Source organism: Meles meles, chromosome 6 (assembly GCF_922984935.1).
Source record: "Meles meles chromosome 6, mMelMel3.1 paternal haplotype, whole genome shotgun sequence".
Lineage (NCBI taxonomy): Eukaryota > Metazoa > Chordata > Mammalia > Carnivora > Mustelidae > Meles > Meles meles.
In genome coordinates, this window is record NC_060071.1 from 84161910 (window position 1) to 84189799 (window position 27890).

Here is a 27890-nt window from a genome sequence, read left to right on the forward strand (position 1 = left end):
CAGTGATGTTTTCAAAAAGTTTCCTGCTAATTTTCAGTCTAAATTTGATTCCATAGCTCTGTTCTACAGTTGTAACAAAATGTTTGGGGCCATAAAGTGACATATGTTTTGAAAATTTTTAAATACCCAACTTTAAAAGGAAAACATTCACCTAGCTAATGAGTCTTTTATACTCCTGTCCTCAGATTTTCAGGAGATAATTTGGGGAATTAATATACTGATGCACAAAAGAAAACCCAAATACTGGAGAAATAGAAAGGAGTTAAGAGTAGTTTACAAACACCCAAATGAGGTCTTTCTAAATCTATACACACAAAATGGTGCCTTGTCTTCAAGAAACACATCAATATAAATTATTCAAATGCTTATAAAAGTTAAAGAATTATGCCCTACTAAAAACATTCTGACAAAACGATTAAAAAGAAGAGGGAAACTTTGCATAAATTTGGTGGTATTACTTAGTCTTAAAAGCAGTATATTGCTATTCTAATAGGTTTGACCATAACCTTGAGACAAAAAAAGAACTTTCTATGTTTAAGGATTCTTCTTCCTAAAGAGAACTAAAATTAGATTTTTAAAAAGACTTTATTTATTTGTTTATTTGTTTGTTTAGTTGAGAAAGGAAGAGAGAGCACAATCAGGGAAGGAACAGAAAGAGAGGGACAAGCGGACTCCATGCTGAGCAAGGAGACTGACGCCGAGCTCAATCCCATGACCCTGAGATCATGACCTGAGCTGAAATCAAGAGTCAGGTGCTTAACTGACTGAGCCACCCACGCACCCCTAAAATTAGATTTTAAAAGGAAATTAGGAGACTACCGTATTAGTGGTCACCATATCTTTGCGATTTTAACAAAAATTTATATACCTCCCATACATGGTATATGTAGTATCTATGAATACTATACTATACACTATAATATACTATATATTCGTAACATTATGTATGCTAGAAAATATGCACAAAGTAGGAAACCTAACAGGCTAAAATAAAAAAATAAGCATAAATAGGTATTATATTATTGATCTCTGAGGAGTACATGCTCTACTTTGGAGAACACTGCTCCATAATAACAAACATATGCTATACAGGGTCTTATTTTAAGAGCTTTAGATAGATTAACTTTCTCAAGGGGGTGCTCTTATTATCTCCATTTTGCAGATGAGGGATCTGAACCTTGGAGTTTAGTAATTTGCTTATGGTCACACAACTGGGAAGCTGTAGAGCTGGGATTCAGACCCACAAAGTATGGTTCAGAGTATGGACACTTAACATCCATTATGTACAAAGAAAGGCAATTTACCGGTCACACTTCATACTTCACATATAACCTCTCAACACTTTGTCCCACATCACCTCACTGCCTCCCTTACCTGTTAACTTATACTAAATCACACCATTTTTAAGATCAAGGAAATACCTCTTTAAAATCAAAAACAAGGTGTGAATAGAGAGGAAAGTAAAGGTGCTTTCTTTAACAGAAGAGTGTACCCTTTTGTCTACCTTATATTTCTTCAAATGTTCCCCAACTGCCCCACCCAGTGATCTTTTTAGAGCAAACATCAACCATCTACAGAAGATCTCCTGATGAAAAAAAAAGAAATATTTGACCCAGCCAAACTCTTCCTCTTTCCATTCATTAATTCCATTCATTCATAATTAATTAATTAAGAATAGTTAATTAATTCTTATTAAAGAATTAATAAATTCTTTGAATTGTGATTTGGGGTATAGTATAAATCCCTAGTTTCATTATTTGAAATCAAAAAAGAAGTAATATTTTCAAAAGAATAGCAAAATTCTGTTGCATATGGAATATCATGCCATCTGACCTGGGTCTATAGAATATTTGTTTTTATTAGTAACTATTATTTCATAAACAGGGAAATATGACAATTGGTCATGCTCATTTATAACAATAAGAGTACAAATAGGGCTACTTAGAGGATTCTTAATGAAGAATGTATAAAACAGGCCACATAGCCCATTAGAGCAGATAATCTCAAGCCACAGTCACAGAGTTAAAATACAGTTAGGAAAGGCCCATTATTGATCCAATATTGTAAGTGGCACCTGGCAGGTGTTCAATAAATAAATAGGCCTGGCACTGAGGTTACACAAGGAGTCAGATGATCCTTTCTATTCCATCCTAGTATGTAATTCCTATCACTGTGTAACTCATTGTATAATTAGAAACACTGTTTTTGGAAAGAAAATGGATTCCCAAATTCTACTTTGGGATTCCAATCACAGATTAACACAGATGTCCCATGATACCGGAAAGAAATGACCACTCAGTGAGAAGAGTGATTTTCCGAGAGTCATCCTCTAAATCAGAGCAGCTATGAGCCACCTGAAGAGAAGAAAAACTCTCCTCACACCCCAACAGCCCCACCTTGGAGGGAAGGTAATTTGGAAATAATTTTCCTAGCTTACAAGGAGAATCACTGCTTCTGGCATAGCCTGGCCTTGCTGTTCTCAGGCAAGGTGTTTCACAATTAGCTTGTAATGACTGTTTGTTTGCTTTTTCTACATCATGAATTTTTAAATAACATTTCCTTAGCAGGAAAGGCGTGTTTTTAAAGGACAAACTAGAATAAAATAGTGGGCCTACCTGGAAGCTCGACATGTATGTATTCATTTCAGGTAGGGCATTTTCAAAGGGAGATACTTTCAGTTACTTATTCAGAACAGCCATTCTATCAATGCCTTTCCCTTCTCTTCTTCAACCAGTGTTCTTCATTATTCATCTGACCATGATTGGAAAAAAAAGTAGAGAAAAAGTAATAAACTTCCACAAATTTAAATTAATTTAATGGCTCAAAGGTTTTCCTCAACCGTTGCTTTTCCATCTCATTCCCTATGCAAGTTCTACTTTTTTTCCTCTATTCCTGTATGTACCAAGTGCTTTCTTCATTGAGTATTTTCACTTCTATGTCTCAGACTTCCTCCGGGCTACACCTATACCTAAAAACGTACCTGGCTCTCACCTCTCATATCTTAGTGTGTGTGTGTGTGTGTGTGTGTGTGTGTGTGTGTAAGATTTTATTAGACAAGGAGAGAAAGCACAAGCAGAACAGAATGGCAGGCAGAGGGAGAGGGAGAAGCAGACACCCCACTAAGCAGAGAGACTGATGTGGGGTTTGATCCCCTGGGATCATGACCTGAGCCAAAAGCAGACCCTTAACTGAGCTACCCAGGTGCCCCTCTGGTATCTTAGTTTTTAAAACACTCCTGCAATTTCTCATTTTCCTATAATCATTTCTAACTTTAGGACAGAAAACAAATATCTACTGGTTCTACATAACAAAAAAGTAATTGCTCCTAAATATTAGTCCTTGGACCACTTATGTTATAGAGTTTGTACCATCTGTAGAAAGTGAGAAACGCAAGGTGTACACACACATGCACATACACACATACCATACACCCCTACTGATGGAAAGGTGTCAGATGAAACTAACTACATTTTCTTGGGAAGGCTTTTCCTTTATTCTGAAATTATGTTCTTTAGCTTTTTAAATATTAAAATATCCTATTTCTTATATAATAATAGCAATGGTAGATAAAGTTTCTTTAAACATTTTTTCATTATCTGTCAAAATAAAATTTGGTTATCAATATTTGTTTACAAGCAGAGCTTTATCATATTTGTTTTTCAAAATCTTGGAGAGAAATTTTCCTAGTCTTTGAAATCCAAAAATCTGGGAACTGCTGATTTCAACAATTGGCCCATCTTTGTTAACTTCTTTGAAATGTAACCTTTTGATACATATATCTTAACATGCTATCTGTTTCATTAAGTTTACTGGATACCATTCCATCAATACCATTCCTTTCAGCAGTCATACCACAGAGGTAGGAAAATCAGAATTTATCTGTTTGTCTTAGTCTATGCAATGTCTAAACTATATCAGGTACATGTAAGTGCCTAATAAATACTGTCCAATATTAGTATTAGAGAATCTTGTTTCAAATATACTTTAGAAAAATCATTTGGTTTGATAGAAGCATCTCTTTTAACTAACATATTTCTAAAACACGGTAAGGAAATAAATATGGGCAGTACTGTGTGCTAGAGTCAAAATGAAGCTGCTAGCCCATTAGCAATAATTCAGAAGATGATATGTAAAGAGACAGATGTTATCTTCAGTAACAAAGAGCAATATATTCTCAAGGATTATGGTTAAGCTACTTCATCATTTTTATTGAACACCTAGATGAGGCCCCTCTGAAGAGCTAAGCACTTGCTAAGTCAATTTAACTTTAATTTGGATTAAGTGCCAGGAATCCTAAATTTCATTTCTAGTATCATCACTAAGCAATCATGTGACCTTGGATGAATTAGCTCACTACTCTGAATCTTAATTTTCTTGTTCCTAAAAGACAGGGCATGAATTAGATGATTTTTTTAAAAGATTGTATTCATTTGAGAAAGATTGAGAGAGCACAAGCCAGGGTAGCGGAGGGCAAGAGGGAGGGACTGAGGGAGAAGCAGACTCCCCGCTGAGCAGGGAGCCTGATGCTGGGCTCTGATTCCAGGACCCAGAGATCATGATCTGAGCTGAAGGCAGACGCTCAACTGACTGAACCACACAGGCGCCCTGAATTAGATGATTTCTAAAATCTCTGCAACTCCAGCATTACAGGAGTCTGAGATTTTGCTGTCACTGATTCCAAAAGATAGCAAACATAGCTATTGTGCTTTTGTACCTAGAGATAATCTCTTCAAAGGAAATCCTACCATTTGCAATAACATGGATAGCCCTGGAGTACATTATGCTATGTGACTGAGCCAGACGCAGAAAGAAAAATACTGCATAAACTCACTTATATGTGGGACCTAAAAAAGTCAAGTTCATAAAATCAGGGCATAAAATAGCAGTTGCCAGAGGCTAGAGGGAGTAAGGGAAATGGGAAGATGTTCATCAAAGGGTACAAAGATTCAGTTATGTGGGATGAATAAGTTCTGGACATCTAAAGTACAGCATGGTGGTGATAATTAACAACACTGTATTGTATACTTGAACTTTTCTAAGAAGATAGATCTTAAGTCAGATCTTCTTAATATACACACATAAGAGTAACTATATAGAAGTGATGGGTAAGTTATTTAGTTTGTGGTGATCTTTTCAATATTTTATATATATATATATATAACCTTATAATAACTTGTATACCTTAAATATATATTACTTCTATATGTCAAAGACTCAATAAAGTTTAATTTTTTATTAATTTCTCTGTTTTAGAGAGAGAGACTAGAGAGAGATTTCAAGTGGTGGTGGGGGGGGGGGTGGTAGGGAGAGAGTCTTAAGCAGGCTCCAAGCTTAGTGCAGAGCCCCAAGTAGGGCTCTATCTCATGATCCTGAGATTATGACCTGAGCTGAAATCAAGAGTCAGATGCTTAACCAACTGAGCCACCCAGGTGCCCCTCAATAAAGTTTAAATAGAAAGAATCTCTTTCAAAAAAGAAGGAGGAGGAGGAGGAGGAAGAGAAAGAGGAGGAGGGGGATGAAGGGGAGGAGGAGAAAAAAGAAATTCAGATTTTCCAAGTTTTTTTGAATAAGCAGAGCTGAGATCTAGAATCACAGAATCAACAATTCCAAATTCTGGTATTACAGCCTACAGTCTCCTGCAATGGCTCTAATTATCCTACTGGTTTTGGCTTATTGAAATCATCAAAGCAAACTCAATTTGAAATCTCTTCAAGAAAAACATGGTATAGAATAATTTGAGAAGGATTTTGCAAAATGAAATAAAAGGGTGTTGGGACTTTTAAATGGCTTGGAATCACTGTGATTAGACAATTCCTGTAAAGCAGAACAGTAATATAGTTATGAATATAGTCCCTAGTGACTTACTGCTTGACTCATCCAAAATTGTGCCCTTCCTACTCCAGTTAAAATGTTATCTCCCATCAAAATATGACATCCAAAAACAACATGCCAGTAACTCCAGCCCTTGGGGAACTGCAGTGAATATCATTCAAATTAATTCTGACTGACATTTTGGTAATCACCTCTTGAAGTCAGGAAGGGAACATTTTAAAGCACTTGAGCTGTGCCAAAACAGTAAAGAGTAAAACCACACTCATCACTCAGGAGGTGAAGTGCCAGAAGAATCTGAAGCCAGAAAAATGGCAGCCACATCATCTCAATTGGAACATGAGTGATGGGTCTTCATCAACAAGCATGTATTGATTTAGTAACTCCCACTATACAAATGGTATACCAGGTGAGACATATACAGAAGGAGAAATATTTACGCAGACTCACTTATATTTTGGTAAGGCAGCTCAATAACTAAGAGCAAGGATTTGGAATCAGCAAAAACTTACTCAAACATGGGCTCTGTCACTCATCAGCTTTTGGGCTTTAAGAAAGTTTCTCAGGAAGCCTGGGTGCCTCAATCAGTTGAGCAACCCACTCTTGATTTTGGCTCAGGTCATGATCTCAGGGTTGTGAAATCGAGCCCCAAGAAAAGCTCTGCACACAGTGGAGAATCTGTTTGGGATTCTCTCTCTCTCTCCCCCTCAGCCCCTCCTCCCCCACTTACACACATGCTCGTGCTCTCTCTCTCTCAAATAAATAAATAAATCTTTTAAGAAAAGAAGTTTCTCTAAGCCTCAGTCTTCTCAACTGTAATATGCAAGTGATGAAAACACATATCTCATATGGCGGATAGCAGGACTAAATGAGATCGTGCATATATACTACTCAACACAATGCTGGGCATAAATTAAATAATTTAACAAAAGCTAGCTATTGTTGCTATTATATAGATATATAATATATATAATTATAATATTATATACATCTGTATATGTATATATAAAACAGTTAAAGCTTAGACCCTTTCATGTGGACTAATTATAAAATGACATAGACTTGTACTTACAGTTCTATTTGTAAATAATCAACTTTTTAGAGTGAGGAAACTAGTATTTATTGGGCATTTATCATGGTAGACACTCTGTTGAGTCTTTTATATATATTCATACACATTAGCTCATTTAATCCTCTCATCACAAAGAAACTATGGTTCAAAGAGTTTATTAACACTTTGCCTAAGGTGATATGGCTAACAGTTGTTAAAGCTAGGATTTGTCACTAGGTCTGTCCTCAAATCCAGTCAACTGAAATCCCATACTTTGATTAAAGATAACAAAACCATTAACTGAGTCTGTTCCTCTCTCTCATATTCACCCACTTCCTCACCGCTCTAGTCAGAGAGATCTTCATCCCTAATCACCTTAACTATTATAATAATGACCTAACTAGGCTATCCTTGGATTTCCTTGCTCTAATCCATTCTTATCTCCAGCTGCCAGAAAAAACTTTCTGAAGTTCAGCTTTATGAAGTTCCTCATCTTCCCATAGACTGAATTAAGTCCAAATACATCTGACTTTCTTTCCATATTCTCAATGACCAAGTGTAAATCCTTTTCATCCTAATTCTCAGTTTAGTGCTGCATCTTGGATGCCCCAGTTAACCTGGATTACCCATGGTTTCCTGGATAATGCCCAGCTACCCTGGACAAACTTAACTACCTTGCTTTGCTGCCTTTAACAGTTCCCAGTTCACCCCAGTCCCTAAAACCTCCCTTTCCTAGCCCTGTCAATATCTTACTCATATTCTGGGGCTCAGAGCAAATATTGCTTCATTAATCAAAACTTTGCTGATCTTTCACCTCTCTTTGTGATCAATCCCTCCTCTTAATATATGCAGCTCTTTATTTTTGCCTCCATTATGGTACCTTTCTTTTTCTGCCATATTACTATTTTAGGTTAACATTTTCTTGAAAGTAGAAACTGAGTCTTATTTATTAAGCATTCCAGTTATTTCAATATAGTAAAAGTTATAGTCAACATATTTATCACTTAATTCTGTTCCAGACATTGTTCTAAGATCTTCTACATATATTAACTCAACCCATACAATGAAGGTGGTTAGGTAGGTGTGGTAGGTAGCTTTTAAGATGGCATGCAATGATCCTGGACTTCTAATGTTCACACCTGTCTGTAATCAACTTTTCTTGAATATGAGCTGGACATGGCAACTTGTTTCTAATGAACACATTAGATGTCTAATGAACACACGGGATGTCACCTCTGAGTTAGCTTACAAAAATACTCTGGCTTCCATCTTGTGCTCCCCCTTTGTTCATTTGCTTGAGGGAAGCCAGTTGCCATACCAGGAGCTATATCACAAAAAGGCTCACATGGCAGGGAAATTCGAGAAGCCGTTGGCCAATAGCCTGAGTAAACCTGAGGCCCTCAGTCTGATTGTTCATGAAGAGCTGAATACTGCTAAGAATCGTGTGAGCTTGGAAGTAGAACATTATCCAGTCAAACCTTCACATGAGACCACAGCCCTTGCTAACATTCTAAATGAAGCCTTAGGAGAGACCTTGAAGCAGAGGTACCCAGCTAAGCCATACCTGGATTCCTGACTGACTTTTGTGGTAATTTGTTATACAGCAAAGGATGATAAATACAGTATTATTATTATTATTCCTACTTTTCAGATGAAAATGTTGAGGCTCATGTACTATAGTAAGTGACAGGGACAGGGTTCAAACCAGGGCAGTATAGCTCCAGAGTTCCTATTCTTTTTTTTTTTTTTTAAAGGAGCCTTCTAGTTTTTTTTTTTTTTAAAGATTTTATTTATTTACTTGACAGAAAGAGATCACAAGTAGGCAGAGAGGCAGGCAGAGAGAGAGAGGGAAGCAGGCCCCCTGCTGAGCAGAGAGCCCGATGCGGGACTCGATCCCAGGACCCTGAGATCATGACCTGAGCCGAAGGCAGCGGCTTAACCCACTGAGCCACCCAGGCGCCCCAAGAGTTCCTATTCTTAATCACAAAGTTAACTTGCCTCATAAATGAATGAATAAAATTCTTTCCTTAAGTTGTGCCATTGACTATAAAACAGCAAGGTGATTAACTCCAACAAACAACAGTTGACTGCAAAAGAGTTTATAGTATCCTAATGTACAATTATACCAATGGATCTCTGATGATATTAAACAGGCTTATATTAAATAGACTTATTTCAATATATGTTTATGTCTTTCTATATAAAACTTGGGTCTTCTGTATAGTTTTTTTTTTCACCTATCAGAAAGTTTAATTATACCAGATTATGTTTTACTTTTTTTTTTCTTTTTTTTTTCCATTTTATTTATTTTTTCAGCGTAACAGTATTCATTCTTTTTGCACAACACCCAGTGCTCCATGCAAAACGTGCCCTCCCCATTACCCACCACCTGTTCCCCCAACCTCCCACCCCTGACCCTTCGAAACCCTCAGGTTGCCCAACCTCCCATACTGATACATACATAAACTTACATTAGAAGCTCTGTTGATCTCAGCTTGCATTTAGAATTAAAACACAGTTGGCACTGGATTTGAGGTCCACCTCTGACAATTTCTGCCACCATGACGTTAGGCAATTGAACTTTGGGACACAGCCTCTCCGAGCCATGGCTACAACCCATGTACAATGGAAACAGAACATTACCCACTCTCCCAGACAGCTAGGTTTCATTTCTGATGTAATTAAATCACCTAGGCCAGTGCCTGGTCATTTTCTCTTTAAGGCCTTGCTCAAATTCCATGAGTTTAATAAGGTCTTCCTTGGCCACAAAAGTAAAAAAAAGGCTGATTCCTCTTCAAAATTCCTCTAGCATTTATCTGTCCTACTCATGACACATAATGATTATAGTATGTGTTAGAAGGCAATAAAATATTTTAATGCCTTTATGCATACAATTAAGTTATTCATTCATAAAGTCTTAATTGAACACCCTATGTGAGGCCTGCACCTTTGTAATGAGGGAGTCACTAGTATAGTGTTCTGAATAAAGAAGGTGGCCAGTAAATATCTACTGAATCATAAATGAACACTATATTATGCAATTTTGCTGTCACAGGAAGAAAATGGACTCCCTTATGAGTCTTGAAAATAATTGTCCTGGTATGGTTGACATAATCTTGTCAAGAAGTAGAATAACTGAGCCAGCTTCTTGAAGCTGTAACTCTGTGTGCTTCGAGTCCACACTGAGACTGAGTGCAGCATGATGACACGCCCAACTGCATCACCTCTGCCTCACAGGAGGGAACAACATTTCCCATAAGCCCTTGACCTCATGGTCCTTGGTCCCTATAAGCAGCACTCCCACTGAAGCTCATTCCTTAGTGACAAGTGACAAGTGCAGGCAGGAAGTTTAGATTGTGTAAGATATAGCCTGCCTTTGACTTCTTGAGGACATCTAAGAATCAGCCACTGAGGCGATACATGCAGTGCAGAATTTTAGCTTAAGCTTCCCTGACAATTCTGTATCATTGGATTTCTTAAAATAGTGCCTAAAAAGTATTTCCTAACTTGATCTTCTCAGAATTTCTAAAAATTATGTAACCCTCCAACATCATAATGAAGGCATTTCTAATTTCTAAACAAAATATCTTGCTAGCTTTTGTTTTCCTGATCCAACTCAGATTCACAGACTAGGCTCTGATTTAATAAAAGGGCCATTCATTAAACACAAAATCATTGCCCAATAAAAATGCCTCCCAATTAGTTTTCCCTTGGAAAACTTACAGAATTGCGGTAAAGGCTATTACTGCCCTTTTATTATTAGTGAATAGTATTACTATAACTACTCCTAAAGAATTTATTATTTACAATTTCTAATAGTCCCTGGAATTCTTACTTTTGGAGGGATTAAAAGTGATAAAAGAGTTGAAAGGCACAGTGCAATACGATGGTTCAGATTATATGAAAACACATACTATTCTTGCAATCATTTTTTTATTAACATATAATGTATTATTAGCCCCAGAGGTACAGACATGTATCTATTCTTAATAACATAGCCTATGGCTCAGACACCAGACATAAACTGCCTGTATTCAGATTCTAGTTTTACACTTACTCTACCACTGTGCCTCAGTTTCTTCCTCTGTAACATGGGAATAAGATCTTATAAGGTAGTTGAAAGGAATAAATGAGTCAATTTATGAAAAGTGCTTAGTGTCTGGCACTAAAATAAACATAATTAGTATGTCTGTATTGTCATTATTACTTAGTCACAACAGATGGTAACATGGCCAGAGTCCTGAATCCCCAAAACCTCAACTAACTGCCACCCACTGCCACTAATTCCTGATAGTAGAATCCCATCACACAGAGAGAACTCCAGGTAAATGCACACTTAATCAAAGTATTCTACCCTGGCAAAATTTATAGTACCCATCAGAGGGTTTCCAATTTTTATTCTCTCCTATAAGTCTAGACTAGAGCAGGAAAACCACCTCTCAGTTCCTTTTCCATAGGCCCCACAGTCTATTCTCTCCATCATGACTCAGACATGACACTTAACATATAGCTAAAGCTTAAAACTAATATATGAGTAACATATATTAGCCTTGTATTATATGTTAGATCATATGCCAAGTATTCTGCATGAATCATGAGCCTGCCTCATGATACTCCAGAGATATTTTTATTACCACCCCTCAATTAAAAAATATATAAAAGGAAGCCCAGGAATCTTGAGTGTCTTGCCCAAGGACACACAACTACTAATAGATAATACTATTCACACTCAGAAAGTCAGACTCAAGAGCCCCTCCTCTTAAACGCCACACACATGGTCAGGTAGTTATATTGTCTAGTGCCCTGATTTCCCCTAGGGGACACCAGTGGGGGAAGAAGCATTTTCTAAAATCAGTTAAATTATTAAAATCCTCGATCTCTTTGTCCACAGAAAATCGCATTTGTAGTTCAGTGTGTCTCTTATGCATATTATTTTACTTAAGGGGAAGAAAAGGTTATGTATTTAAAAAAAGGTGAGGAAGCCATTGGAAGATGCCATAAATTTATTCTGTCAGGCAGGCCGAGTTGTGTGACAGTCAGAGACATGGCTTGATGCAGAGATGTGAAGTGTGACTTTTTCGACTGTCACGCTGGATGAGATGGATGGATTTTGGAACACATCCCAGGAAGCTGAGACACTCATGTGGTCAAGTGTTGGTCTCTCTGATCAAATTTGACTTGCTGTCTCTGAAGTTGTTGGATTTTGCCAGCCCTCCAGATGCTGCATTGTTTCTTTGCAAACACAGTTGGTTTGACACCATCTGCAAGACCCTGCATTGGTCCTAGCACTATGAGCCATTGTTTCCTGAGGAATTAATGGACATTCTCACATTCTACCTGTGTTAATTGAGCTATTTTCACACATGCTAATGTGTCAGTTACCCAAGGCCTAGTTCTCACTTACATACACTGCACTAGATATGCATATAAATGGGAGAAATCCTGAAACATGCTGCCAAAATCCAGATAGCCTACTATTCAGCAAATGAGAACAGCTAGTGTTTGAAGAAATTATATTTCCAGAAATAAATGAACAGGATTCAGGTTTTGAAGAGCAAACTAGTGGGAGATTACCTAGCCACTCCGCTTTATAGAGGATCTGATCCTGAATGAGTCATTTGGTTTAGCCATAATTTAGTTCCCCATCATTCTTTAAAGCGGGACAATGACATTTTTTCATACTCCAGAGTTATTTCACTCTAACATCACAATAGAGGAAAATTCAAGAAAATGAGTGTGGCTGTGGGCTCCCAGCCAAAGGTGTTTAGTTAACGAATTACTTAAAGTTCTTGGTTACAGGAAAATCCCACCTATCTGCTGCAATAGACACTCTTTTACCAAAGAAAATGGAATTAATAGTTACCAAATTAACCAAAAAGGGAAGTTAATGTGGGAGATAGTTAAAAGAATACATGTCCCAAGCATTTTAAATTAAAGTATATGACTGCATATTATTCCACCGATATATTTATGAGGAAACAAGAAATTTTCATTTCTGTGTGGACCTTTCTATTGAGTGTGGGTCTCTCTGCTGACTGGCATTTCCTTTCATCTTTCTTGCTTAAACCACATCCATAATTCATTTTCCAGGAGTTCTAGTTGGGATTTCTTTAACTGATAGAACTTACACAACAATCTGAGCAAGGTGTCCATATCAATTTTTATGTATTTGTTTGTCTCACCCAAATCTAATTCTATACTTTTTTTAGTAACTTAACTTTAACATGTTTTTGCGAACAATTCAATTCAGTTGTCCCAGAAATGTAGTTCTCTTTTTTGCACTCATATTTCATGGATATAAAACATTGTTAAGATCATAATTAATTTTGTGTGGTTAATATAACAAATATAAATATGTAGGCTTGGAGACCAAAACAACTAACTCTTGGTAAGCATGCAACTCATCTTGTAGGAGCAAAAGTGTGTGGGATCCCTAGCAAGTAGCCTACACGCACTCCATGTGCCACCGTCATCTGTCAGCATGTTTTGCTGAAGGAACAGAAAGAGCTGATTAATACCTACTTAACACTAACCTCAAAGATTCAAAACATGGCTGGAAATATATATTGTAAGTTTCATCCAAGCTATTTATATTACATAGTGGGTAGTAGGTTTCAGTGTCTGAAGAACTGTCAACCATCTAAAATGTAGCCATATAAAATATCCAAGACTATTATAATGTTCCAGAACAAAGAGGAAAAGGAATTAGAATACAACTAGAATTATGTTTCCATTTTTCCCTCAGGCTTAGACAATAAAGACCATTTTTTTTTTAAATTTTTACTTGTTGTCCAATAAGTTAATGACCACAAATGCAGCATAAGTTTCAAAAGGTGTCAGATTGTATAAATTGGAAAGGATTCCATTACAGTATCCTTGCAAGATATGCTCTGGATGTTTCAGAGAAAACAACAAGTTCACCTATCCAAATAATAACTCCCAGTAGTCTCCCTGTTCATACATGCCCCTTAGAATTCCAGGGCATAGCTTTTTCACTAATATTTCGCTCAAACAGAGATAAACCAAATGGATGGAGATGGAGAAATGAACCCATTAACAGAAATTTACTGAGGGCTTGCCATATGGAAAGAATAGTGATTGGGATATGGGAATGCTAGCTAAAGTCATACCTTCCCTGGAAATCATAGAGGCAGTCACTTTAAAGAGTTGCTTATCTTATTGGTAAGGCATGACCATATTTAAAATGTTTGTTTAAAAACTGAAAATGGAACCTTGAGATTATCCTTTTGAGTATTTCTCTACAGATTACAGAAGAACTAACAATTATACTGTCTCTACGGATTGTGGGAATTTTTCATTCATTGGGGAAGGCATGGCTACCAAAAGGTTTGCTATTTCATTCTCCATGTTTTTGTGGTCAAGAAATAATTTATACTGGCATTTTGCATAAAGACCTAATATAGAATGGAAGCTGATAGAAACTTCAACAACAGAGATAGGAAATTCTACTTTAACATAAAACTTCTAACATGACATGCTATTTATCTGTTTAATACTTCTTGCTGTGCACAACATAAAATCAGTTTGTCATAACCTTAAAGCTATTCCTTTCTGGTTCTGAAAGCTCCCAAATAAATTGCCATTTTTTGACTTTCTCAAGCATAAAAATGAAAACTGAATTTTTTTTTCTTGGAAAAGATGAATTACCCCAGTTTGACAGAGGGTAATTAGTATACCCAAAGCAAGTTAAGAGAATGGGTTGACAAGCACAAAGAAGCCTAAGAAAACATGGGCACATTTTGCATGCGTTTTAATACATAAATGATTAAAAACATTACTATATATGTTAATTGCCACCAACTTCAACACAACCTCATTGGAAGACAATATTAAGTCTTGGAAAACAGTACATCTTTAATTATTTGTCTATTCTATAAACAAGTTTAATTGGAATCTAAAAACAGCAAGGGACAAAAGCTCAGTTCATTAGGGACCAACTAACTGTAAAGGGCAGATAAAAACCTTTTGTCTGATACAGATGTACCTCCCGAGCACCACCAGATAGCACCAGGCAGTACACTAATCAGTAATAGGAGGTGTTCTCATTATTAAGCTTATAAAGCATAAACCAGGTCACCACAAACTTTGAAGGTACTGATCATCAATTATTTCGCTAATTGTTTGTTCTGTTTGCATGTCTCAGGGTAAAAGGAAAAAGTCACTGAAGTGAAAAAGAGACACAAATAATTGCTACCTCAGTGACAGTTGGTTTTTAGTATCTCATTATTTATGATTTGTTTTGTTGTGCATATGTGACTTTAAGTCTACTGTATTAATGTATACCCAAGGAGCCTAGTGTGTAACACTTGCAAAAGAATTACACAAATTAATCAGCAAACTCAGGCATGGAATCTGCCCTGCAAAGTCCTGCAAGACTGTTAATAACTCTCTGTGTGTATGTGTGTGTGCTTGAGTGTGTGCCTTTGTGTGTGTGAATTCAAGAACCCTCACTTATGGCACATTAAATTTGTGCTGTTGGGGAAGTGCTATGTATCATGTTACAGCATAAAATGCCAAACATTTTCTGGCCATGGCCATTTTGTGTTTTCAAGAAACACAGACTTTCAGACTGTCCTAGAAAGCATATTAAACCTCCTTAAGAAACAACAACAATAACTTTAGGATAATTACTAAGTCATAGTTACCATGAGGCAAGGAAACTGGAATGTCATGAAATTCCAGAATACAATTTAATTTTCTCAGTCCCACCCATGAAGATAAGAGGTACCTTAGGATGAAGCCATCATTTGCTTAGATTTGAGGAGGTCATCAGCTCACGAAGCAGCTATTTCTGCCATATTTATCCTGGAAAGCAACACTTCAATTTTATTCTTCCTTCTCTTCAGTAATGTTCCCATAACACATTAAATATTACCTGAAACTCAAGGCTATATTACTAATTATTAAACTGAAGGTAGAGCAAATTCTCTAATAAAGTATATTTTTAAATATGTATAGAGAACTATATACATAAACGTTTTAAAGTTGAGGAAACTGATGAAGTTGGAGTCTATGAATTAGTATGCCAAAGAAAATACTATTTTGTTTATATCAGACTTCCAAAAAGTCAAGAAAAGAAAATCTTTCTTTGTGATGGAGACCTTCCATTTCCTGTCTTGCCCTCCTCTCCTCCCACCCCATCACCACAAACACACCTGACGTCATGCTACAAAGTGTACAAAACTGATAGGATCTTATTTTTACAGAGCTAATTTCTTCATGATATATCAAATTGAAGTACTTAAATCTTTACTAAAGAGCACTAATAGTTTTTGTGCAGGAGAAATAAAGGTTAATAATTACTGTTGAACTGTTAGTCAGTTCTAATAACTGTATAAAGCCCATACCCTTCTCAATAGAATCAACTTTCTCTGAGCAAACTGTGCTGATAAGAATAAATCGATATGAGAACATTTCTGTTCTGAAGAAAGTAGAGCCCAATTCTCCTACAGAAAAAAAAAAAGAGAGAGATTACTAAAAGATAACTAATTTCCTTACAAAACTACCATGGGGAAAAGAGTTAAGTACTTTGTAGGAGAATAGATTTCAGGTAACTGCACCTGTACTGTGGAAAATTACTCTTCAATTATGCATAGTAATTAGAGTTGTTGTTTAATTGTTATAAAAAAAAACCCTGCAGTGCACTAGGAGGTACACACGACTCGTGTAAAAATTCTGTCACTCTGGGTAGGTGAGGGAAGATGATTTAAGATTTTTAAAAAATGGAATAAAACAGAAAACTGCTGGCGAACAGGTTTTTCTAGAGTACTTAACTGGCACACAGTGAGAGGCTATTAAAACGTATTTGTTGATAACTTACAATGTAACTGTCATGGTAATAAGACTAGTGGGGTTGTATGTCACTAAAATCTCCTTATTAAATATTACTGGGGCACTTGCGTGGCTCAGTCAGTTGAGCATCTAACTCTTGGTTTCTACTCAGATCATGATCTCAGTTTTGTCAGGTTGAGTCTCACATCAGCTCCATGCTCAGCCCAGAGTCTGCTCAAGATTCTCTTTCCCTCCACCACTCTTCCCCCCATTGCCTGCACACATGCATTCTCCTTCTCCCTCAAATAAATACATAAAATCTAAAAAAAAAAAAAATTACTAATGCACTGTGATAAGTAGTGATACAGGGTTACTAACTCAACATATCACTTTAAGTTTGAGTTTTTGGACTCTGTCCAAGTGGATTTTAAAATTCATTTTTATGAGACCAAAGTAAAGAATTTAAAGTATGTTCTGATCATAAGATAGGAAGGACTATTAACCTAGTAGTTTTTATTAACTTGGTACTTTTTAAATACGACTTTTTACTCTTAACCCTTAAGATTTCAAATTATTTGATCAACAATGAATAATAATATGTCAGGCAGGAATACCTTCATCCCTCTCCAGTTATCTCCCACTTGCCTCCTCAGTGGGATGGATCGACACAATCTTGAGACATCTGACTTTTGACAAATATAGCAATTGTCCATGATGATTTGGATGGTATTGAAACCATCAGGCTACATTATCCATATTGCATGAAATCTTGGAGAGGAGAGCCCATGCAAGAGTGCTCCTCTCTGTCTTATCTCTCCTACATTCATGTCATCATAATCATCGTCATCAATGTCTTCAACAATAATAAAATGGCTTATCAAACTGTTGGATAACTGCTATAACAGATACAGAACTGAGCACAATAAGTTTGGTTCAGTATTTATTGGTTTAAAAAATAAAATCATTAAATCGTAAAAATTAATACCAATAGATAAAAACTAGGCTCCATTATTTCTAGCACTTCTCTTTCAGTTATACTACTGTCAGATAAATCATAAACTAAATATTTGTTTCTGGGAAGATTCTTTTACATTTCTCTCTCCTCTTCACAGTATTAGTGACTGAGTGACACCAAGCACCACAAGCTTCCATTTGCAAGTAGTGGTTGCAGTTCATTGTTGATATTGATGTGAAATCCACATTGTATGCTTAATCTTATTTTAAGACTCATAATTGAGGTATCTGTGTTTTCTGCCTTCATTTTCTAGCCTTTCAGTGAGATAGGAAGCATGATTTAAAAACACCACCTCCCTCAGGACTGATTTTGCCTTAGAACTCCCACTGAAGTCAATAGGTGCTTTGTGTACACCCAGACTGGACTCGTAATGAGCAGAGCTGATGAGAATCCAGATTTCCAAGGATGACTAGTGCTGAGTCTTCAAGGTCATTCATCATTTTCATCTGAGAAGGCAGACCCTTCATTTGCTCTCTCTTCTCAAATAGGTACACAATTAAAGGAAGAATTATTCCTCCCAGTGGCAAGCACTTTATTAACAAAGGGCACGTTGAGCCCCCATCTCCTATCATTGCCAGATGGTCTGTGTGCCCAAGCAACTGAAGGCAGCCTCAATGAATATCTTATTTTTTGTCTCAGAACTGCTGGACCTATTACTTCTCTGTGCAAAAAGTAAAAGAAAATCTCCCTAATAGGTTTGCACTGCTTATTTAATTTTCTCTGTAAACTTTGAGTCAATAAAAACAAAAGTGGCACCATTTAGGTTGTCTGTTCAGTAATTAGGTTCAAATTAACATTTTTAAATGCTAAAAATCCAAGATTATAACCCCATAATTAGAATTATCTGCTGTAGCCTGAACTGAATAGCAGTTATGAAGAAATAAAGAAAAGGCTTTCATCCCAAATATTATGTTTCTTATCAAATTTCATCAAATGGACCCATATATTACTGTGGTTACAGCAATTTTAAAGAGGTATTCAATAGTGGAATTCTTTGTTTTTGACAAAGTTATTAAACCTAACACTAATGTTAATGCATTGGACTGTGTATCCAACATAACTAAACTAGAAGATGTTTTGGTCTTGGACACTTGTAGACAAAGTATCCACCTCCCAAAAGCACACCATTCTTTTTCTAGGAAACTATATATAAAAGAAAGGGAAAGTATCCTAGGAGGAAGAGGGTATTTTTAAAAAAATCAACAAAAATATTTGTCTGTGATAGCAAGAATAGGACAGACTATTCTGCAGTAACCAACAAGCCCCAAATATCAGAGATAATCCAGTAAATTTGACATTTGCACTTTTTATGTGGGTTCTATTGCTCTACTGTATAGCTGCTCTTGAAGTGCTGACTCAGCAATGTGAGCCACCTATAACTTCTAGCTATACCATCTGAGGCTCTTGCCTTCCAAGGTCACTACAGGAAGGAAAAGGGACAGGTGGAGAGGCACAGCAGGTCATAAATGATGAGCAGTGCTATGTATACCTTCCTCTCAGTAGCCATTGGCTATAACTAGTCGCGTGAAGCAAACTTCACAGGAAGGAAGAATGGAAAATGTAAAGAGCATACGGCTATTTAACAGCCACTGACAAGCTCCATCACATTTTCTAAATAACACAGAGAAAGAAGTAAGATAAAATTAATATGAACACATACTGGTGCTGATGCCAACAAGCCCTCTGATGCACTGTGCTGAGTTGGAGTTTACCATGATAAAAAACAAAGACACACAGCAAACAATCAACAAAACCTCACTGGTCCCTTTCCTCATGGAGCTTCTTAGCTTAGTGCTTTACAGAAGCCCTTAGCTTCTCAAAGTCTCATTCTTCCTATCTGTAGTACAAATAGCATTTGTACTCCCAATAGCATTATTTTGAGGAACAAAGAAAAATGTGGTAAGAATTAAATGAGATAGCCTATGTTAAACACATAAGGATGTCTCACACATTTTAGGTGATTAATGTTATTTCTCTTTCCCAAAGAGCTATATAAATATTATTTACAGTTAATACCACTTCCCCTGGGAGAATGTGCAAGGCAGTGATTTAAAAAATAGGCATTGAAGTCCCAACAGTATCCATGTAACATGAGCTGAGCCATTTAATCCCTGGGCCTTTCTCTGCATTCCCTCCACATACACTATATAACAGGAAAAACTTAGCTTATTACTGTCCCAAGTTTTGTCACTGATATAAATCAGATGTTTGAGAAAATTTAATGATACCAAGAGAATCATCAGCAAGTCCTTTTTAGTCAGCCATTGTGTCTCAGTATCCCAGTACTATTAATATCATGATTCCTCCAATCCTGCAAGCTCCAGACTGGTCTGGTCTAACTTAGCCCCAGCTTGACCTACATAATGTTTGTTCTTCTTTAAGCCTAAGACCTAGAAACATAAATAATGACTATCCCTGTCATTTTCAGCTCCCAAAAGGTGGTTACTAGTAGTACTCTATGACTTTACCATACCCAACTCCTTCCACGATCCCCAAAATACTACAGCAGGTTTATAGAGACACAGAAAAGTTATTTATAAATAATACCTAGTTTGATTTGAAGAAAAGGGAAGATTTGGGGGCCAAAACTTTGGCCTTGGCACAGATGAATTCAAGATGCAGATTATGTATAAGGAGAGAGTACAACGAATTGTAAGAGGCAGAAAATTTAGCAGAGGGCTTTGATTTTTACTTATATTAAAATAATGACATGTATAGGTGGAGTAATCATGTTTGTACTTTCCTTATTTATATTTCTCCCTACGTCATTTTCTTTAAAGGAAAGGAAAAATGAGATTACGTTATACCTGGGTATTATTTTGTTTGGAAAGATAATTAGTAGGATATTTGGTAGCTTAACTTCTATAACTTCTTTGAAGTTTTTTCCCTTTTTGCTATTATTTAAATTTTTATGTCTTAGCTCCCTGGTTGGACTGTAAGTTTCCTAAAAGATGGAAAGGTTTCTCATATCTCTCATCTTAGTGTTAAAGAGAGTGGGCAGTTCTGAATTTGAATCCTAACTCTCCACAACACATGTAACCCTAAATAAATTATTTCTGTATTTGTTTCCTCATCTGTTCAGAGCAGAATAATAGTACTTATATACTGGGTTGAATAATATCCTCCAAAGATTCATTTTCTCCCCCAAATCTCAGAATGTGAACTTATTTGGAAATAGGGCTACTATAGATGTTAATTCAGATGAGGTCATAATGAAGTAGGGTGGACCCTTAACCCAAATGACTTAGTGTTCTTATAAGAAGTGGAGAGTACCATGTGAAGACACAGACAGAGAGGAAAGATGACCATGTGATGACAGAAGCAGAGATTGGAATTACGAAGTGTCAAGTCAAAGAACATCAAAAACTGCTGGCAACCATCACAAGCTAAGAGACAGGCACGATATAGATCATTCCTTTGAGCCCCCAAAAGGATCAAACTCTGCCAACATCTTGATTTGTATTTCTGTCCTGAACCAAGAGATTAAAATCCTGTTGTTTTAAGCCACTCAGTCTCTGGTAATTTTATACAGCAGCCCTATAAAATACAACAGACTTTATAGAATACCTTTAGATTTTAGTTGAAGTAATTTACATAAAGCACTTAACCATGATGTTTAGCACATATTAATCACATAATAAATGTTAGCTTTCAAATATTTACTGATTAAGAGAACAAAAGTCAATGCAGAATATACCAGCACCCTGTTCTCTTCTTTCAGATATTTTACTAGGCAGAGAATAACACAGTTAGAATCTTCCTTTTCTAAATTCCAAGAGTAGAATGAAGTACGCAATTATAAAAGCACACTAAAAGTTGTTAGGTGTTCTATAGCGGCCAGTTTAAAGAATAAGCTAAAAAGAATACAATAGCTAAACTGAAAAATACACTAGAGGGGTTCAACAGCAAACTGGATGAAGCAGAAAAATGGATCAGTGACCTAGACGACAGGGCAGTAGAATTCACCCAAACAGAGCAGCAACAAGGAAGAAAAAAAAAAAGAACTTTTAAAAAGTGAAGATAGATTAAAGGACTCATAGGACAACATCAAGAGGAAACATATTTGCAATTTGGGGGTCCCAGAAGGAGAGGAGAGAGAGAAAGGGGCAGAAAACTTATTTAAAGAAATAATGGCTGAAAGTTTCCATAATCTGGGGAGGGAAACAGATATTCAGGTCCAACTAGCCCAGAGAATTCCAAATAAAATGAGCCCAGAGAAATCCAGCAAGACAATATAATTAAAATGCCAAATGTTAAAGATAATGAGAAAATATCAAAATCAATAAGAAAAAAAAAAACTTGCAACGTATAAGGAAGCCCCCATAAGAATATCAGCAGATTTTTAAAACTTGCAGATTAGAAGGGAGTAACATGATATATTCAAAGTGTTAAAAGGAAGAAACTTCCAACCAAGAATAGTCTGTCCAGCAAGGTTATTATTCAGAATTGAAGGAGAGATAGAGTTTTCCAGACAAGCGAAAGCTAGAGAAGTTCATCTATACTAAAGAAGCTTTATAAGAAATGATAAAGGGACTTTGTCAAGCTGAAAAGAAAAGGCATAATTAGTAATAAGAAAACATACGAAAGTAAAAATCTCACTACTACAGGTAAATATATTGTAAAGGTAATAGATCAATCATTTATAAAGCAAGTATGAAGGTTAAAAGACAAAAGTAATAAAATTATCTATACAATAATTAGTTAAGGAAAAAAGAAAATAAAAAGATGTAAAATGTGACATCAAAAACAAAACATCATGGAGGGGAGTAAAAACTGAAGAGTTTTAGAATGAGTTCAAATGTTAAGTTGCTATCATTTAAAAAATAAATATATATATGTATAAAACATCAAATTACAAGGGAAAAAAACAAGAGAAGAAGAAAGGAACTACAAAAACAGCCAGGAAACAATTAATAAAATGGCAATAAGTACATACCTATCAATAACTAGTTTAAAATGTAAACAGCTCAAGTCTGCTAATCAAAAGGCATCCAGTGGCTGAATAGATAAGAAATACGAGGTACATCTATATACTGCCTATAAGAGACTCACTTCAGATATAAGGACACACACAGACTGAAAGTGAAGGGATGGAAAAGGTTTTTCGTGCAAATGGAAACAAAAGGAAATCCAGGGAGCTACTCTCATATCAGACAACATAGACTTTAAATTAAAGAATATAAAGAAAGGCATTAAATAATGATAAAGTTGTCAATCCAATAAGAGGATATAACATTTGTAAATATTTATGTATCCAGTATAGGAGCATCAAAACATATGAAGCAACTATTAATAGACTTAAAGGGAGAAATTGACAGCAATACAGTAATAGTAAGGGACTTTAACACCCCACTCACATCATTGGATAGGTATAGACAGAAAATCAATAAGGGAACATCAGCGTTACATGACACATTACATCAGATGGACTTAATAGACATATACAGAACATTCCACTCAAAAGCAACAGAATACACATTCTTCTGCAAGTGTGCATGAAACATTATGCATAATAGATTACTTTTAGGCCACATAACAAGTCTCCAAGATTGAAAAGACTGAAATCAGATCAAACATCTTTTCTGACCACAATTATAACTAAAAATCCATTTTAAGAAGAAAACTGGAAAAATCACAAAAACATGGAGATTAAACAACATCCTACTAACCAACTAATGGGTTGAAAAAAAATCAAAGAATAAATTAAAAAATACCTTGAGACAAATGAAAACAAAAATACAACATACCAAAATCTAAAATGGAGCAAAAGCAGGCTTAAGAGAAAAGTTCATACAGGCCTATCTCAAAGCAAAACAAAACAAAACAAAAACCCACAAACAAACAAACAAAAATAAAACAAGAAAAATCTCAAATAGGGAATTTAGCTTATACATACAAAAGAACTAGAAAAAAACACATACACAGCTAGTTACTAAAATGAAGGAAATTTTGAAGATTAGAGCAGAGATAAATAAAATAGAGACTAAAAAGACAGTAAGAAAAGACCAATGAAACTAAGAGCTGTTTCTTTGAAAAAATGAACAAAATTAACAAACCTTCAGTTAGTACATATCCCTAGGCTCAAAATGGGTCTCTTGTAGACAACATATGGATGGGTCCTGTCGTTTTATCCAATCTGCAACCCTGTGCCATTTAATGGGTGCATTTAGGCCACTCATGTTGAGAGTGATTGTTGAGAGATATGTTTTTATTGACATCGTGTTACCTGTGAATTCTTTGTTTCTATAGATTGTCTCCATAAATTTCTGTTCAATGATATTCTTGAGTTCTTTCCTCTTTTATAGAACCCATCTTAAGATTTCTTGTAGTGCCGGCTTGGTGGTCACATACTCTTTTATAAACCTTGCCGGTCTTGGAAACTCTTTATATCTCCATCCATTTTGAATGTCAGTCTTGCTGGATAAAGTATTCTTGGCTTCATGTTCTTCTCATTTAGTGCCCTGAATACATGTTGCCAGCCCTTTTTGGCTTGCCAGGTTTCTGTGGACAGGTTTGACTTTATTCTGATGGGCTTTCCACTGTACATAAGGAATCTCTTTCCCCTAGCTGCTTTCAAGAGCTCCTGTCTAAAATTATGATTCATCATTTTCACAATCAGGTGTCTTGAGGTATTTCTAGATTCTATGATCTTGGGGGGAGACTTTTCTGACTCTAGGACATGAACTCTGGTTCCATTCACCAGATTGGGAAAATTTTCATGGAGAATTTGTTCAACTATATCCTCTAGTCTTCTTTCTTTCTCCTCCCCCTCAGGGACTGCAATAATTCTGACCTTGGAACATTTCATGGTGTCATTGATTTCCCTAATTCTGTTTTCATGGCTTCTAAGCTGTTTGTTCCAGGCTTCCTCCTGATCCATTTTCTCTATCAGTTTGTTCTCTAGATCACTAATTCTATCATCTGTCTCAGTTACCCTAGCTGTCCACTGGTGTCTGGCAAAGACTCCACCAAAAAGGAGAATTTCAGACCAATATCCCTGATGAATATGGATGCTAAGATTCTCAACAAGATCCTAGCTAATAGGATCCAACACTACATTAAAAAGATTATCCAGGGGCACCTGGGTGGCTCAGTGGGTTAAGCCTCTGCCTTCAGCTCAGGTCATGATCTCAGGTTCCTGGGATCGAGTCCCACATCGGGCTCTCTGCTCGAAAGGGAGCCTGCTTCCTCCTCTCTCTCTCTCTCTGCCTGCCTCTCTGCCTACTTGTGACCTCTCTCTGTCAAATAAATAAAATCTTAAAAAAAAAAAAAAGATTGGGGCGCCTGGGTGGCTCAGTGGGTTAAGCTGCTGCCTTCGGCTCAGGTCATGATCTCGGGGTCCTGGGATCGAGTCCCGCATCGGGCTCTCTGCTCAGCAGGGAGCCTGCTTCCCTCTCTCTCTCTCTCTCTGCCTGCCTCTCTATCTACTTGTGATCTCTCTCTGTCAAATAAATAAATAAATAATCCTTAAAAAAAAAAAGATTATCCACCATGACCAGGTTGAATTTATCCATGAGATGCAAGCATGGTTCAACATTCACAAATCAATGTGATAGAACAAATCAATAAGAGAAGAGAGAATAACCACATGATCCTCTCAATTTATGCAGAAAAACCATTTGACAAAATCCAGCAGCCATTCCCGATTGAAACATTTCAAAGTATACGGATAGAGGGAACATTCCTGAACTTCATAAAATCTATGAAAAACCCACAGCAAATATCATCCTCAATGGGTAAAAGCTGACAGCCTTCCCTTTGAGATCAAGAACACAACAAGGATGCCTACTCTCACCACTCTTGTTTCAACATAGTATTAGAAGTCCTACCAACAGCAATCAGACAACAAAAAAGAAATAAAAGGTATTCAAATTGGCAATGAAGAAGTCAAACTGTCTCTCTTCACAGATGTCATGACACATTATATGGAAAACCCAAAAGACTCCACCCCCAAGCTACTAGAACTCATTCAGCAATTCAGTAATGTGGCAGGATACAAAGTCAATGTACAGAAATCAGTTTCTTTCTTATACACTAACAATGAAAATACAGAAAGGGAAATATACTATAGCACCAAGAACCATAAGATATCTGAGAATAAACCTAACCAAATGGGTAAAGGATCTGTACTCGAGGAACTACAGAACACTCATGAGAGAAATTGAAGAAGACACAAAAAGACGGAAGACAATTCCATGCTCATGGATCAGAAAAATAAACATTGTTAAAATGTCTATACTGCCGAGAGCAATCTATACTTTCAGTGCTAGTCCAATCAAAATTCTACCAGCATTTTTCAAAGACCTGGAGCAAACACTTCTAAAATTTGTATGGAATCAGGAGAGACCCCAATTGCTAAGGAAATGTTGAAAAAGAAAAACAAAATGGGGGGCATCACGTTGCCTGATTTCAAGCTTTACTACAAAGCTGTGATCACCAAGACAGCATGGTACTGGCATAAAAACAGACACAAAGACCAGTGGAACAGAGTAGAGAGCCCAGATATGGACCCTCAACTCTATGGTCAAATAATCTTCAACAAAGCAGGAAAAAATATACAGTGGAGAAAAGACAGTCTCTTCAATAAATGGTGCTGGGAAAATTGGACAGCTATGTGTAGAAGAATGAAACTCGACGATTCTCTTACACCATACACAAAGATAAACTCGAAATGGATAAAAGACCTCAACATGAGGCAGGAATCCATCAGAATCCTAGAGGAGAACATAGGCAGTAACCTCTTCGATATCAGCCACAGCCACTTCTCTCAAGATATGTCTCCAAAGGCAAAGGAAACAAAAGCGAAAATGAATTTTTCATCAAGATGAAAAGCTTCTGCACAGCAAAGGAAACAGTCAACAAAACAAAGAGGCAACCCACAGAATGGGAGAAGATATTAGCAAATGACAATACAGACAAAAGGCTGATACCCAGGATCTATAAAGAACTTCTCAAAACTCAACACATACAAAACAGATAATCATGTCAAAAAATGGGCAGAGGACATGAACAGACACTTCTCCAGTGAAGACATTCAAATGGCTAACAGACATATGAAAAAATGTTCATCATCACTAGCCATCAGGGGGATTCAAATCAAAACCACATTGAGATATCACCTGACACCAGTCAGAATGGCCAAAATTAACAAAACAGTAAACAACGTGTGTTGGAGAGGATGTGGAGAAGGGGAATCCTCTTACACTGTTGGTGGGAATGCAAGTGTTGTCACTTGGAAATCAGGCTGGAGATTCCTTAAGAAACTAAAAATAGAGCTTCTCTATGACCCTGCAATTGCACTACTGGGTATTTTCCCCAAAGATACAGATGTAGTGAAAAGAAGGGCCATCTGTACCCCAATGTTCATAGCAGCAATGGCCACGGTCACCAAACTGTGGAAAGAACCAAGATGCCCTTCAATGGATGAATGGATCAAGAAGATATGGTCCATATATACTATGGAGTATTATGCCTCCATCAGAAAGGATGAATACTCAACTTTTGTATCAACATGGATGGGACTGGAAGAGATTATGCTGAGTAAAATAAGTCAAGCAGAGAGAGTCAAGTATCATATGGTTTCACTTATTTGTGAAGCATAAGAAATAACACGGAGGACATGGGGAGATGGAGAGGAGAGGGAAGATGGGGGAAACTGGAGGGGGAGATGAACCATGAGAGACTATGGACTCTGAAAAACAATCTGAGGGTTTTGGAGGGGTGGTGGGTGGTAGGTTGTATGGGACTGGTGGTGGGTATTATGGAGGGCACATATTGCATGGAGCACTGGCTGTAGTGCATAAACAATTCTGGAACACTGAAAAGAAATTAAAAAAAAAAAGTAAAAAAAAAAACAAACAAACCTCAGACTCACCAAGAAAAAAAGAGCACTCAAATAAATAAAATCAGAAATGAAGAAGATAAGTTACAATTGATACCACATATATATGAAGGATCACAAGACATTACTATGAACAATTATATGCCAATAAATTAAAAAACTTCGAAGAAATGAGTAAGTTCCTAAAAACACTTAACCTTCCAAGACTGGATCATGATGAAATAAAAAATCTGAATAGACTGATTACTAGTAAGGAGATTGAATCAGTAATGAAAAATCTCCCAAAACACAATAGTCCAAGACCAGATGACTATATGGGTGAATTCTGCCAATATTCAGAGATTTAATACCTATCCTTCTCA